A 12,608-nucleotide genomic window follows, 5' to 3' on the forward strand; every position below is an offset into this window, starting at 1 on the left:
GCAGAACTGGCGCCGTGTTGACCAATCTCCAACTATACCGGCATTCCTAATTCCTAGCGCCCCTAAATAAGTTTCCAGTGATATTATCGCAGCCATCATGGGAACAAACCACCGGCACTAGGCTATGACCTTCTTTCTAAAGCATTTTACGCATGATTTTAATTTTAGTTGTACCTGTGGTTAGCCCTAACACATCCGGAAAATGCACAATTACGAATGTACACTTAAGGCCGATTTTAAATACAGTTCCGCTTGGTAACAGGAAGTTTTTATGACTGTTTTTCACCTGTGTGGACAGAAATGCGCAGTAAAAAAAGAAATATGTGGACGAGCGTTGCAGATTGTCGAGGTTGCTGACGTGCCATCGAATCCCTATCAGAAGAGTTATTCAGCTTCAGCCGCTGCGTGAGCTGCCGGCGTTGATGGCGACGCAAAGCTGGCCACCTGATGGTCTTCGCATGTCAGAGTAAGCATGGCGATTGCTTTCTAATCAAAGCCGAGAAGCTTCAGGTGCAAGCTTCAGGTGCGGTCATTGTTGGTAAGCGCGCGTATGGGATGCGTGGGCCCCTCCAGGTCTAATGTTAGTTGGGCAGTGGTCAGCGATGATGACAGAGAGCCTAAACAATTTTGTTTATTTGTGTTAAACTCAACCTTTGTGGGGCGAACTTTCTGAGGGGTAAGTTTGTTTATGAAATAGTGTGTTTCAGCGACTCATATATCTTCGTGGTGACAGCTAGCTCCGATCTCAGAAGGAAGCTTAGGTGCTGCAAGAACTGAATAAAAAAATATCGCGGAGGACATGAGGCAATTTGTGTTCCTTGTACTCTTAATACTTAAGTGAATATTCTTCTTGTCCTATTTGTCTGGTGTATGTTTACCTTGTAGTTCTTCGCACTTTGATCCAAGGTTCTTGTCGACAATGGTATGTACTGAGTGATATGTGTCTAACTATTGAGTTCAATGAATTTCTCTTGAATATATACTTGATTCGGAGACACGTGATTGGGTCTTCAACGATCCATTTTGTTTAACGTAGTAATCTAACACACGAACGTAGTTCTGCCTTGCGTGGTTACAATTAGGTATATACATTTAGTGAAAGTGCGCGTGAACAGAAATTACCATTTGCATGTCGACTGAGCTGCTTCATTTGGCGCATTTGGATATTTTCACCGTCGGTAATACAGATCCATAATTCGAAGACATATTGTTACATGGAGAAAATATATGTATTTGCAATATATACAGTTATAAGATTATAGCTCATAGTAAGGGTAACACCATCTAGCATTCGCCTCTTCACCCTCAACGTCCTTTTACCTACAGCGGTACAAACTCGTACGTGACAATATGTACATGGTATCACTAACCACAACTATCTAGTGCAGGGCTAAACAAAATGGCCGACCAAAAAGTATGGACAAGAAAGTAAATGTATATTTCAGTATCTTTGTCTAAATGCACCAATCCACTAAAATTAAGTCGTTTTATTATGTACGACAGACTACTAAACCATTTCTCAAGCGAGCAACTTAGTCACTATGTAACACAAGACCCCTGGAAAAAAACACCGTGTTGAACCACTAATGCGCCATTCTATGGTGAAATCCGCTTTCGATTATCAATTCGACGAAGCTCATTGGTGTCCAATAAAACGAGCTGCACACAATGTTATAGGTCCGCCAGCATTATTCTGAATGGAATAATCCTTGCAGAAGCACCACAGCAAGCTTCCCAGAAATGCTCTGGCTGGATTTCACTTGAGCAAGCGACTGGCAAAAAACAAAAAAAACTTGTCAGCTTGAAATATTCTCGTCTTTACTGATTCAAATAGAGCTTTCCTTCTCATGTTCCGCAAAAGCACAGCTAAAATATTGCTACGGGATAGTATTTCCAATGACGAAGAGCCGAGCAGTACGAAGACGACGACGACAATTGGAAGCTAGCGCGGGCTGTTGCCTCCTGGGCAACTGCGGCGTATTGCCTTGTAAATGTACTTGTAAATAGCTTTTCGTCGGTGTCTTCCTACGTAACATATCTGGTGGAGGTGGACGTTCCCTGTACCTTGTCACGGAGCTTCGCAGTGGACGGTACGTCGAGCCTTCCTTCATGGCTCCCGGCGACGACAACCCGACTCCGCCGGCTCCGACTCCTGCTGCCACTTCGACGACCTATATCACTCCCCCGCTCCCCGTGATCCTGGCATATTCTCGGCTAAAGATGGGGAAGCCGTCGAAGACTGGATCAGCCTGCACGAACACGTCAGCAGCAATAACCGGGGGGACCCTACTATCATGCTCGCCAACGTAGTCTTTTACCTCGGTGGAACACCTAGAGTTTGGTATCGGACGCACGAAGATTAGCTGAGCAGTTGGGATTCGCTTAAGCAAAAGCTTCGAGACTTGTTCGTCAACCCCTACGGTCACCAACTTGCCGCGCAGAAGGCGCTTTCCATTCGTGTGCAGGCGTCAACGGAGCCCTACGTCACGTACATTCAGGACGTCTTGGCTCTGTGCCGCAAAGTTGACGCACACATGACTGAGTCCGACAAGGTCTCCCACACCCTCAAAGGCATTGCCGATGACGCCTTCAACTTGCTCGTATTTAACAACGTGGCCACGGTGGATGCCGTTATAAAAGTGTGCCACCACCTGGAAGTCGCCAAAAGCCGACGTATCGACCAACAGTTTGCCCGTCTGCCCAGCACCCCAGCGACAACTTCCTGTGCTGACGCTCCTCGTCCCAACAACACTGGCGATGTTACCAGGATTGTCCGGCGTGAGATCGAGGCCGCCTATCGAGCTGCCTTCGACTCCAGCCCCTCCAATGCACCTGCACTCACTGTTTCCCTGATTCAGGCAGTTGTCCGCCAGGAGTTCGCCAACATGGGTATTCACACCATCTGCTCGGCCCATCACCCTGATACCCAGCCGGCTTCTTCGATTCCGCCCCATCCAGCACCTTCTTACCCATCACGTTTCCGCAACCCCTCTGAATGCCGCACTGCAGACGGCAAGCCAATTTGTTTTCGCTGCCATCGAATTGGGCACATTTCTCGGCACTGTCGCAGTCGCTGGAGTTCCCTGAACCAGTCTACATATACTGCCTACTCTCGCCCCCCAGGTGGCTTTTCTCGTCCCTATGCTGCCCGCACAGATAATGCCGCCACCGATACTCCTGTGCCGAACCGCCCCTATTCTCGTTTGCCTTCGCCCCAACGACGACAATCTCACTCCCCCCAGCCCCGTCGCTCCTATTCGCCGACGCCCTTCGGACGCCGCTCCCAGCCGGAAAACTAGACGATGCAGCGCCCCGAGGTGACGCTGCATTGCTCCCTACGCCGCCAAATCCTCTCCTGACGTTGCCCACTCATCTGAACCTTCTTGACGTACAAGTCGATGGTGTTCCCGTATCTGCTCCCATAGACACTGGGGCGCATTTGTCGGTAATGAGCGCTGACCTTCGTAACCGGCTGAGGAAAATAATCACGCCTTCCACGACGCCTGTTGTCCGTGTCGCCGATGGCGGAACAGCCCCTGTAATTGGCATGTGTGCCACCCGCGTCTCCTTCGCCGATCACTCCACAACCGTGCTATTCACAGTCATCGCTCACTGTCCCCACGACATCATCCTCGGCTTAGACTTCCTCACCGCACATTCTGCTCTCATCAATTGCTCCGCTAGTACTCTCCGCCCCGACCTGCCTGTTCTGGACCCCGCTGAACAACACCCTACTCGCCTCAGTTCCGTCGACTTCGTTCGCTTGCCACCTTCGGCTCTGACTTACGTTGACTTCGTGTCATTCCCACCAGTCCCCGACGGCCACTACATCGCGGCTCCTATACAAGACGTCCTCCTTACATACGGAATCACAGTACCTCATAGAGTTTTATCGATTACGGCGATTTGCGCCTGCCTGCCAGTGGACAATTTTGGTTTGACGACACAAGTGCTGCCACGCGGGATGTCTCTGGCTCAACTTTGCCCATTCGAGGATCACTCTGTAGCATCGATTTCAGTAGACGACAATTCAGCCGATCCTCCTCTACCATCGCAGTCGGCAACATGTACCATGGCCGACTTATAGAAAATGATTGCGCCCGACTTGCCGTCCGAGCATGCTCGTGAGCTCTACCGCGTTCTGATTTCCTACCAAGATATTTTTCATTTTAACGCTCGTCCTTTGGCCCAAACAACAGCTGTTAAACATCGCATTATTACCGGCAATGCCCCTCCTATTCATCGCCGCCCATATCGAGTATCACCGGCTGAGCGTCAACTTATTCACTCCGAAGTTCGCAAAATGCTTACCAAGAACATTATTGAACCGTTATGTAGTCCATGGGCGTCGCCTGTTGTGCTGGTAAAAAACGAAGGATGGCTCATGGCGCTTTTGCGTGGATTATCGGCACCTTAACAGGGTTACCAAAAAGGACGTGTATCCCCTACCTCGGATTGATGACGCCCTTGACTGCCTCCACGGTGCTCGCTATTTCTCCTCTATTGACCTTCGCTCCGGCTATTGGCAGATTGCCGTGGACGATCTCGACCGCGAGAAGACTGCCTTTGTAACACCCGATGGTCTTTATCCATTCAAAGTGATGCCGTTCGTTCTATGTAACGCTCCTGCCACTTTTTAACGCATGATGTACTCCCTTCTTCACGGTTTCAAATGGTCCACGTGCCTGTCCTACTTGGACGACGTTACAGTATTCTCCCCAACATTCGCTACGCACCTCGAGCGCCTCTAAGCAGTCCTCGACGTTTTTCGGCGAGCCGGTCTGCAACTCAACGGATCTAAGTGCCGATTCGGCCGTCGTCAAATTACCGTCCTTGGACATCTCGATGACGCGAACGGAGTGCAATCGGACCCAGGCAAGATCCATGCTGTTACGCAGTTCCCTGTTCCAAAGTGTGTCAAGGATGTGCTCAGCTTCATCGGCCTTTGCTCGTACTTCCGCCGTTTCGTCGAAAATTTCGCGGCCATAGCACGACCACTAACCGAGCTATTGAAAAAAGACGCCCCTTTCCAGTGGGGCGATAACGAGGCCTCTGCATTCTCGCTTCTAATCGACCTTCTCACAACGCCTCCCGTTATGCCCACTTCGATCCTTCTGCGCCTACCGAAGTCCGTACTGATGCCAGCGGTCACGGAATTGGCACAGCACTGGCACAACGCCAGCGTGGCCACGACCATGTTATCGCTTACGCCAGCAGGCTTCTCTCGCCCTTGGAGCGCAACTATTCCATCCCTGAGCGTGAGTGTCTGGCCCTAGTTTGGGCGGTTGCGAAGTTCCGCCCATACTTACATGGCCGACCCTTTTCCGTTATCACAGACCATCACGCGCTTTGCTGGTTATGCTCATTGAAAGACCGTACAGGAAGACTTGGTCGCTGGGCCTTACGCCTCCAAGAATATTCGTTCTCTGTCACCTACAAATCTGGCCGACTACACAAGGAAGCTGACTGCCTGTCTCGCTACCCGGTAGACGAGCCTGACGACGCCGACAGTGGTACCGTCGACGGCATTTTCTCTGTGTCTGCCTTTGCCAACATCGCCGATGAGCAGTACAGAGACCTATCGCTGCGAGCACTTATCGAGCGTCTGCGCTCTACACCTACCGACGCATCCGTTCGCCGATATGTCCTCCAGGGCGGCATTCTGTACCGAAGGAACTTCCACCCTGATGGCCCTGATCTTGTTGTTGTCGTGCCAAAACATCTACGTCAAACTGTACTCTTTGAGATGCATGACGCACCCACTGCAGGACATCTTGGGGTAACCCGCACGTACGACCGCGTCCTCTGGCGCTTCTATTGGCCTGGTCTCGCTCGCTCCGTCTGACGCTATGTTGCTGCCTGTGATCCCTGCCAGCGTCGGAATACACCTCAGGTGCTACCTTCCGGTCATCTCCAGCCGATCACCGCCCCTGTGGAACCGTTCTTTCGTGTTGGATTAGATCTCCTCGGTCCCTTTCCCACTTCATTTTCTGGGAACAAATGGGTAGCCGTCGCAACTGATTACAGTTGCACGCCAGCTTGCCCGTGCTCGACTGACGGAATCACAAACCACGCAGCAGCGTCAGTACAACGCCCGCCACCATGACGTACAGTCTTCGCCTGGTGCACTCGTGCTCCTGTGGTCGCCCTCTCGTCACGTCGGACTTTCCGAAAAGCTCCTTTCGCGATACACAGGGCCCTACCGCGTGCTGCGCCAGGTGACGCCTGTGACGTACGAAACTGCTCCTGTGAGCTCAACCTCGTCATCTACTCTGGCATCTAGTGATGTCGTACATGTCAGTAGGCTCAAGACCTTCTACACTGCTTCAGAATCCGGCCTTTAGTCGCTCCGGGACGGCGCTTTTGCCGCCGGGGGTAGCGCTACGGGATAGCATTTCCAATGACGAAGAGCCGAGCCGTACGAAGACGACGACGACGATTGGAAGCTAGCGCGGGCTGTTGCCTCTTGGCCAACTGCGGCGTATTGCCTTGTAAATATACTTGTAAATAGCTTTTCGCCGGTATCTTCCTACGTAACAATATAAATATACAACAGCAACCTTAAATATATGGCATAAAGCGCAGGTGTGTGGATAAATATTTTTTGCTCCTGTAATTAAGGTATACTGTTGAAAACGAGGAAGCCGAGCCGAAGTAGAGTACTTGTTTATTTCACGCTTTATAAAAAAGTAAAAATAATGCGGGCACATGATCGCGTGCACTCTAACTTGTAATTCCTGTCCTTTTGCTTAGCATGTTCAACAGCTCCCGGTGGAACAATTCGCGTGTTTCTCTTTCTTTTCAAGATGATTTTTCGTTTCTCAAGTATCGGAGCTTGTTCATTTACTTCTATGTGGTACAGCATCTGTACCGGTCTCCGCAACCTGGTGCCACTAGAAGTGCGCACTTTAAATGAGGGAACTTTGCGCGTCGCTAGCCCCAAGTACTTCTGTCAGTTGTCACATGTTCCACATTTCTCTTGGCAAGTTTAATTCCTTCATCAGTGCAATGTCCCCAACCCTCACTGATTCTCAGTGTCTAGATTCATTACCGTGAGCTGAACGAAGCCTTTGTAGGCACTGTCGTCGCCATCCGTTGTATGTATTCTTTAACATAGGTTCTCTGTGTTTCTATCTTCGTCGAAGTGTTTCGAGCGATGACGCTGTCTCTTTTCATGCTGTGCTTGATAAGCCTGGAGGAATCATAGTCAACCTTTGTTTGATCTATAGGGAAATGACTTGGCGCAAGCGAAGTTGGTTCAGCGCTTTCTCCACAGACATATGTTATCAGTCGTGAATTTATCACCGCTTCAACTTGAATGAGCATGGTCGAAAGTTCTTCATATGCAAATAAATGATTTTCCAATGTTTTCCTCAATGTAAGGTACGTATTTAAGGAGTCGTTCCTAAAATGCTCCTCACATGTATTGCGATATATTTGCAAATAATCATGCGACTTCCGAAACAGGATTCTACTTTGTATGATTTTATTAACCCATAAAGACGCTAAATCTCCCTTTATGCCTTTTTGAATGTCTTGGAGTCGTAAAAATATACAATCTTACGCATTCTGCATCGTGTCGCAAGTGGTTTAAATGTTAGTAGCAATTTGTCGTGACTGACGACAATTGAGCTCCAGATGAAACCCTGTCATGACTTAACACGTGAAGATGAGTAAATAATAATGCATATTTGGTTCACTGTTGTCTTAGTGATGGAATCCGGCCAGATTAAGACCAACGACTTCGAAAGGAGACAGCGGAACACTGTCTGCTGTTAGAGGCAAGAAGGCCTCCGAATATTGCTTGTGGGAATATTCCTGGCAGACTGGCATTCGCGAATTCCTTTCTTTACGACCTGCCTTCCCTTCAGTACCCAAAAGCTTTCTCTCAATTCAGCCAAAGGGTCACTGAGGCTAGCGTGTAAAAGTCGTTGACATTCTTTATTCACCAGCAACTTTGTGCATGTCGGAAGCAGGAAGCAAAATAAATATGGTGATTGGAACTTCCCGGAGGTCGCAGAGCGGCAGTCAACTTCCCAAGCGAAGAAGCCGTAATTCGTCGTTATAGGGACTGAAGCGCTGGAGTGCAATGCCCAATCGGCTGATATCCGGTCCGAAGGTGTTTTTTGTTACCTGTGCTCCACCAGTCGGCACGACGTTATGTCGCTGCCTTAAAGGCAAGCCAACGTCTAAAAATGCCGGCTTTGTTTTCTGCTGCATTCCTCAAGCCAGTTGATAATACCTGCCGAACCATTTAATTGAGATGGCTTAGGCCTCCGCGGCCCTTTTTCCACCTGAGGTACAGTAAATAAGTGTATTGGTGATGCTACCAATTATTCTACCTGTTGCGCCATCACACGAGCTACAGACGTCACACGAGCTACAGACGTCACTAACATCCTGCTCTAACACGTGAATTTACTTCACGGATCTCGTCGAGAACTTTTCACAGACCGGGCTCCATAGTTTTTATCTAAGGTTACCGAAAGTTTGCTTAGCTCTTGTACACTAAGCACAAACTTACAACCGTGTACCATACCTAAAAGAACAGACATATTGCCACGTGGTAGTGAAGTATAAAGATCACAGTAGCAATACTCTGAAAGACGAAACTAACTTTTATATGGCGAACCTGCGCCCACAAACACAGGCGACACTTAAAGAACGGCGACAACGGCGAACACAGTCTGCAATCGTCAAAATCTTATCAGCGGGTCAAGCGCGTCGGCTTTTACACATCAGTCGTCGAATGCTACAGAGTAATGCCTGGGACCAACGTGCCTTCCACATAGTTCTACACCATTCGCATCGCGCATACATGCAATCAGATAACACAAAGTTCGGAGACAACAGACAGCGGATAGAAGCATCGATAACATTCTAGAAATTTCCGATACATGTAGGCGCGTCCTGCACTGAGCGATAACATTTGTTACGCAGTGAAACGGAGTCACCCGGTAAAGATAAACATGTACACGTGTTAATACCTCCTTCTTAAAGAGCATCGACACGATGCTGCAAACAAACAAAAGTAATAAACAAGAACACCCGCAGCAAAGAAACAAGAAACTAAGGAAATCATATTGACCGCAAAAAAGACGGGGACATAGGAAGAAAACACATAAACAGCACAGGCGGTAACTTTCAACTGATTTATTCATAGCAGCCAGTGGGCATATATAGGCAAAAGGAACATGCGCAGATCGCGGCAAACAAGAATGCACATCAGCTTATCGTGGCAACCAATTATCAAAGAAATTATCAAAGAAAGCAGCAGTTGAAAGTTACCGCCTGTGCTGTTTATGTGTTTTCTTCCTATGTCCCCGTCTTTTTTGCGGTCAATATGATTTGCAGTAAATACCAACTAGGCCAAACTGAAGTTCTTCTGAAGAAACTAAGGAAGTTTAGGAAACTAAGGAAGGAACTAAAGAACCACGTGGACAACTTAAGATCCACCGCGGCGCCACTGTGTATGCGAAATGCCGTCTGGCACCACCTCATAGTCCAGTTCCCCAACACGTCGGGTGATCTTGTATGGTCCGAAATAGCGTCGCAAGATTTTCTGATTGAGTCCTCGTCAACGTATTGGCGTCCAAACCCAAAAATTGTCTCCACGCTGGTACTGGACGTAGCGTCGTCGGAGGCTGCAGCGTCGGCTGTCGGTACGCTGCTGCTGTTGGGCGAGCTGTCGGGCTTCTTCGACTCGCTGGAGATAGGTAGCAACGTCAAGATTCTCTTCGTTGGTGACGTGCGGCAGCATGGCGTCGAGCGTCGTCGTCGAGTTTCTTCCGTAAAGCAGCTTGAACCTTGTGATCTGTGTTTCTTGCACCGCCGTGGTATGAGCAAAGGTTACATACTGGGGGACCGCGTACCACGTCTTGTGCTACACGTCGACGTACCTTGCTAGCATGTTGGCGAGTGTCTTGTTCAGGCGCTCCGTGAGAGCATTTCTCTGCGGGTGGTAGGCAGTTGTCCTCCGGTGGCTTGCCTGGCTGTATTGCAGAATGGCTTGGGTGAGCTCTGCTGTAAAGGCCGTTCCTCTGTCGGTGATGAGGACTTCTGGGGCACCATGTCGCAGCAGGATGTTCTCGACGAAAAATTTCGCCACATTGGCTGCGCTGCCTTGCGGTAGAGTTTTAGTTTCAGCGAAGCGGCTGAGATAGTCCGTCGCCGCGACAATGCACTTATTTCCGGATGTTGATTACGGAAACGGTCTCAACAAACCTGGCCGAAGGGAGCGGATGCACTTCACGCCGGCTCTGTCTTTCGTAAATGATTTCGCAGTGTTTATGCAAATTATCTCTGTAATTTTGCACCATCATCTCCCGCAAGTTATCCTGACTCTACCGATATTCGTCTTCAAGGTGGGAACTGCATTTTCACTGCTTTATTGGACCATTTCTGCCGAGCCGCTGCACCGCCGAGCTAAGCTTGCTGCTAAGCTTAGTGCTCCGGCCGCTACGTGAGCCGCAGTTACGGCTGCGCATCAAATTTCTTCAAGCCGCCATGGAAATACAAGTTGCAGGAACTGATATCTCACCCACCGAGATTTCCGAAGAAGCAGCATGGTGCACCATTGGCCCGTGTGAACGACGTTCTCCTTGGGGCAAGCGCGCTAACCCTAATATTGCATCAGCCTCCCAAACCGGCGTTGCAGACACGAACAAGGCGCAGCGAGGCGCGCGCGCTCACAAGCAGCAAGTTCTGAAGGCAGGGAAGATGCCCACTCTTCCACGTGATCACCACAAAGTGGTTATCAGGCCACGGGGCGGCTTGAACGTTGCAAAAGTCGAGGTCGTCTGCCTCGCTTCGGCCCTATATAGGGCAGCAAACGTATCTCCACAAGACGCCACGGAAGACATTGTCTGCCCAAATATTCAGCAAAATATCATCGTTGTGAGTACCCCTCACTCTCCTAATGCAGAACGGTACCGCCGACTCGACAGCTTTGAGGTCGACGGACACCAGTTCGAGATACGGGCATATTAAACTGCGCTCGACTATACAGTCAAGGGAGTCGTCCGAGGCATTCCTCTCGAAGAAGACGCGTGGAAATTCACCTCAATATCATCAACAAGAGGAACCCGAATGCCTTAGCGGCCAAAAGACTCAGCAAGACCACGTCGGTCATCATCGCCTTCGATGGTGGCCGAGTACCAACGTTGGTGTGCTACGGGGGTGCTATGCTCAGGTGTACCTTGTACAGAAAGCAGATTGACGTGTGCCACCAGTGCGGACGCGTCGGCCATCGCATGGACGTCTGCCCGAGCCCCCAATACCATGCGTCTAGAGGCTGCGGAGCCTCGAACCCAGATCCCAATCACACATGCACGCCAAGGTGTCACCTTTGTGGGGGAGCGCATCCCACTGCGGACAAGGCCTGCAAGGCTCGATTCAAGACCCCCTATCTTGTTAAGAAACGACGCGGAGACCGACAGGGGGCAGCAGCGGAGGCCGCTCTCGAGCTACAGCAACAAAGCTACGACGAACATTTCCCACCTGCCTCCCGCTCCCGGTCTCGAGGCCGTGCCCGGTCTCGCTCGGTTGCGGGGCCTCCATCCCGCCGGCAGAGCAGGTCTCGGAGCCGGGCGCGCAGCAAAACCCCCGGGGCGAGCCGTAGCCGTTCGAGCTCTCGGCGTCCGAAGCAAGCCGGTCAGCAAGATTCGGGCCTACCTGACAAGGTGAACTGGGCAGACGCGGTTAAGGGCTCGCTGAGACGCAAGGCTCAGGGAGCTACTGCCCCAGAACCCAATAATAAGAGGGACCCCAGAGATGTGGCATTAGAATAAATGCAGCACGAAAACGCCCAATTACGTACGGTCGTGCTACAAGTAACGCAAGAAATTCGAGAGATTAAACAGTCGATGGCGCAGACATCTGTACTAAACCTGCTTTAGTCCCGACTTCCGTCACGAACGGAAACGACAGTGCGGCACTGCCCACAAAGAAACGCGCGGCAGCCAGTTCCGAGTCTCAACAGCTCGAGAACCTCGAATCAGCAGTAAGTGATTGGCGCAAAGCACATGTCACGATAAATGACTGGCGGAAAGAACAAGAAGAAATGAGGAAGCTGCTTTCAGAAATTCAAAGCGGGATCCGCAACATCGGCGTTGCGGTCAATAACCTCACTGCTCGAACAGACAGGGTTGAAATCCATGTAGACAAAATCGAGACTCACATAGGCCTTCGCCCAGGCATGGAAATGATGCCCACCATGGACCCTACAGTCATTCACCCTAGCTCTACTTCAGGTAACGCACAAGTACAGCACCACGATGGCCAGCCCCTCTAACGAGCTCGTGGTGTGGCAGTGGAACTGTCGGGGCTTCACTAAGAAGCAACTATTGCTGCAACAATACGTCCGACACGCGCAATCAAAACCCGACATCATAATGATACAAGAAACAGTAGGTACCGTACCAAAGCTTCCAGGTTACACTGCGCATGCCTCGCCGATTCCCGTTGATCGCGGACTTGCAATTTTAATTCGGAAAGGGACAGTAGAGCAAGAACACAGCGTAAGCGGCACACATGCGGAAAACATGCTTGTAGAGCTCCTTCCCAATAGAACACGCAACCACAGTGTATCTGCCAGAAACCTTTGCACA

The sequence above is a fragment of the Dermacentor albipictus genome, chromosome 3 (assembly GCF_038994185.2).
Source record: "Dermacentor albipictus isolate Rhodes 1998 colony chromosome 3, USDA_Dalb.pri_finalv2, whole genome shotgun sequence".
Lineage (NCBI taxonomy): Eukaryota > Metazoa > Arthropoda > Arachnida > Ixodida > Ixodidae > Dermacentor > Dermacentor albipictus.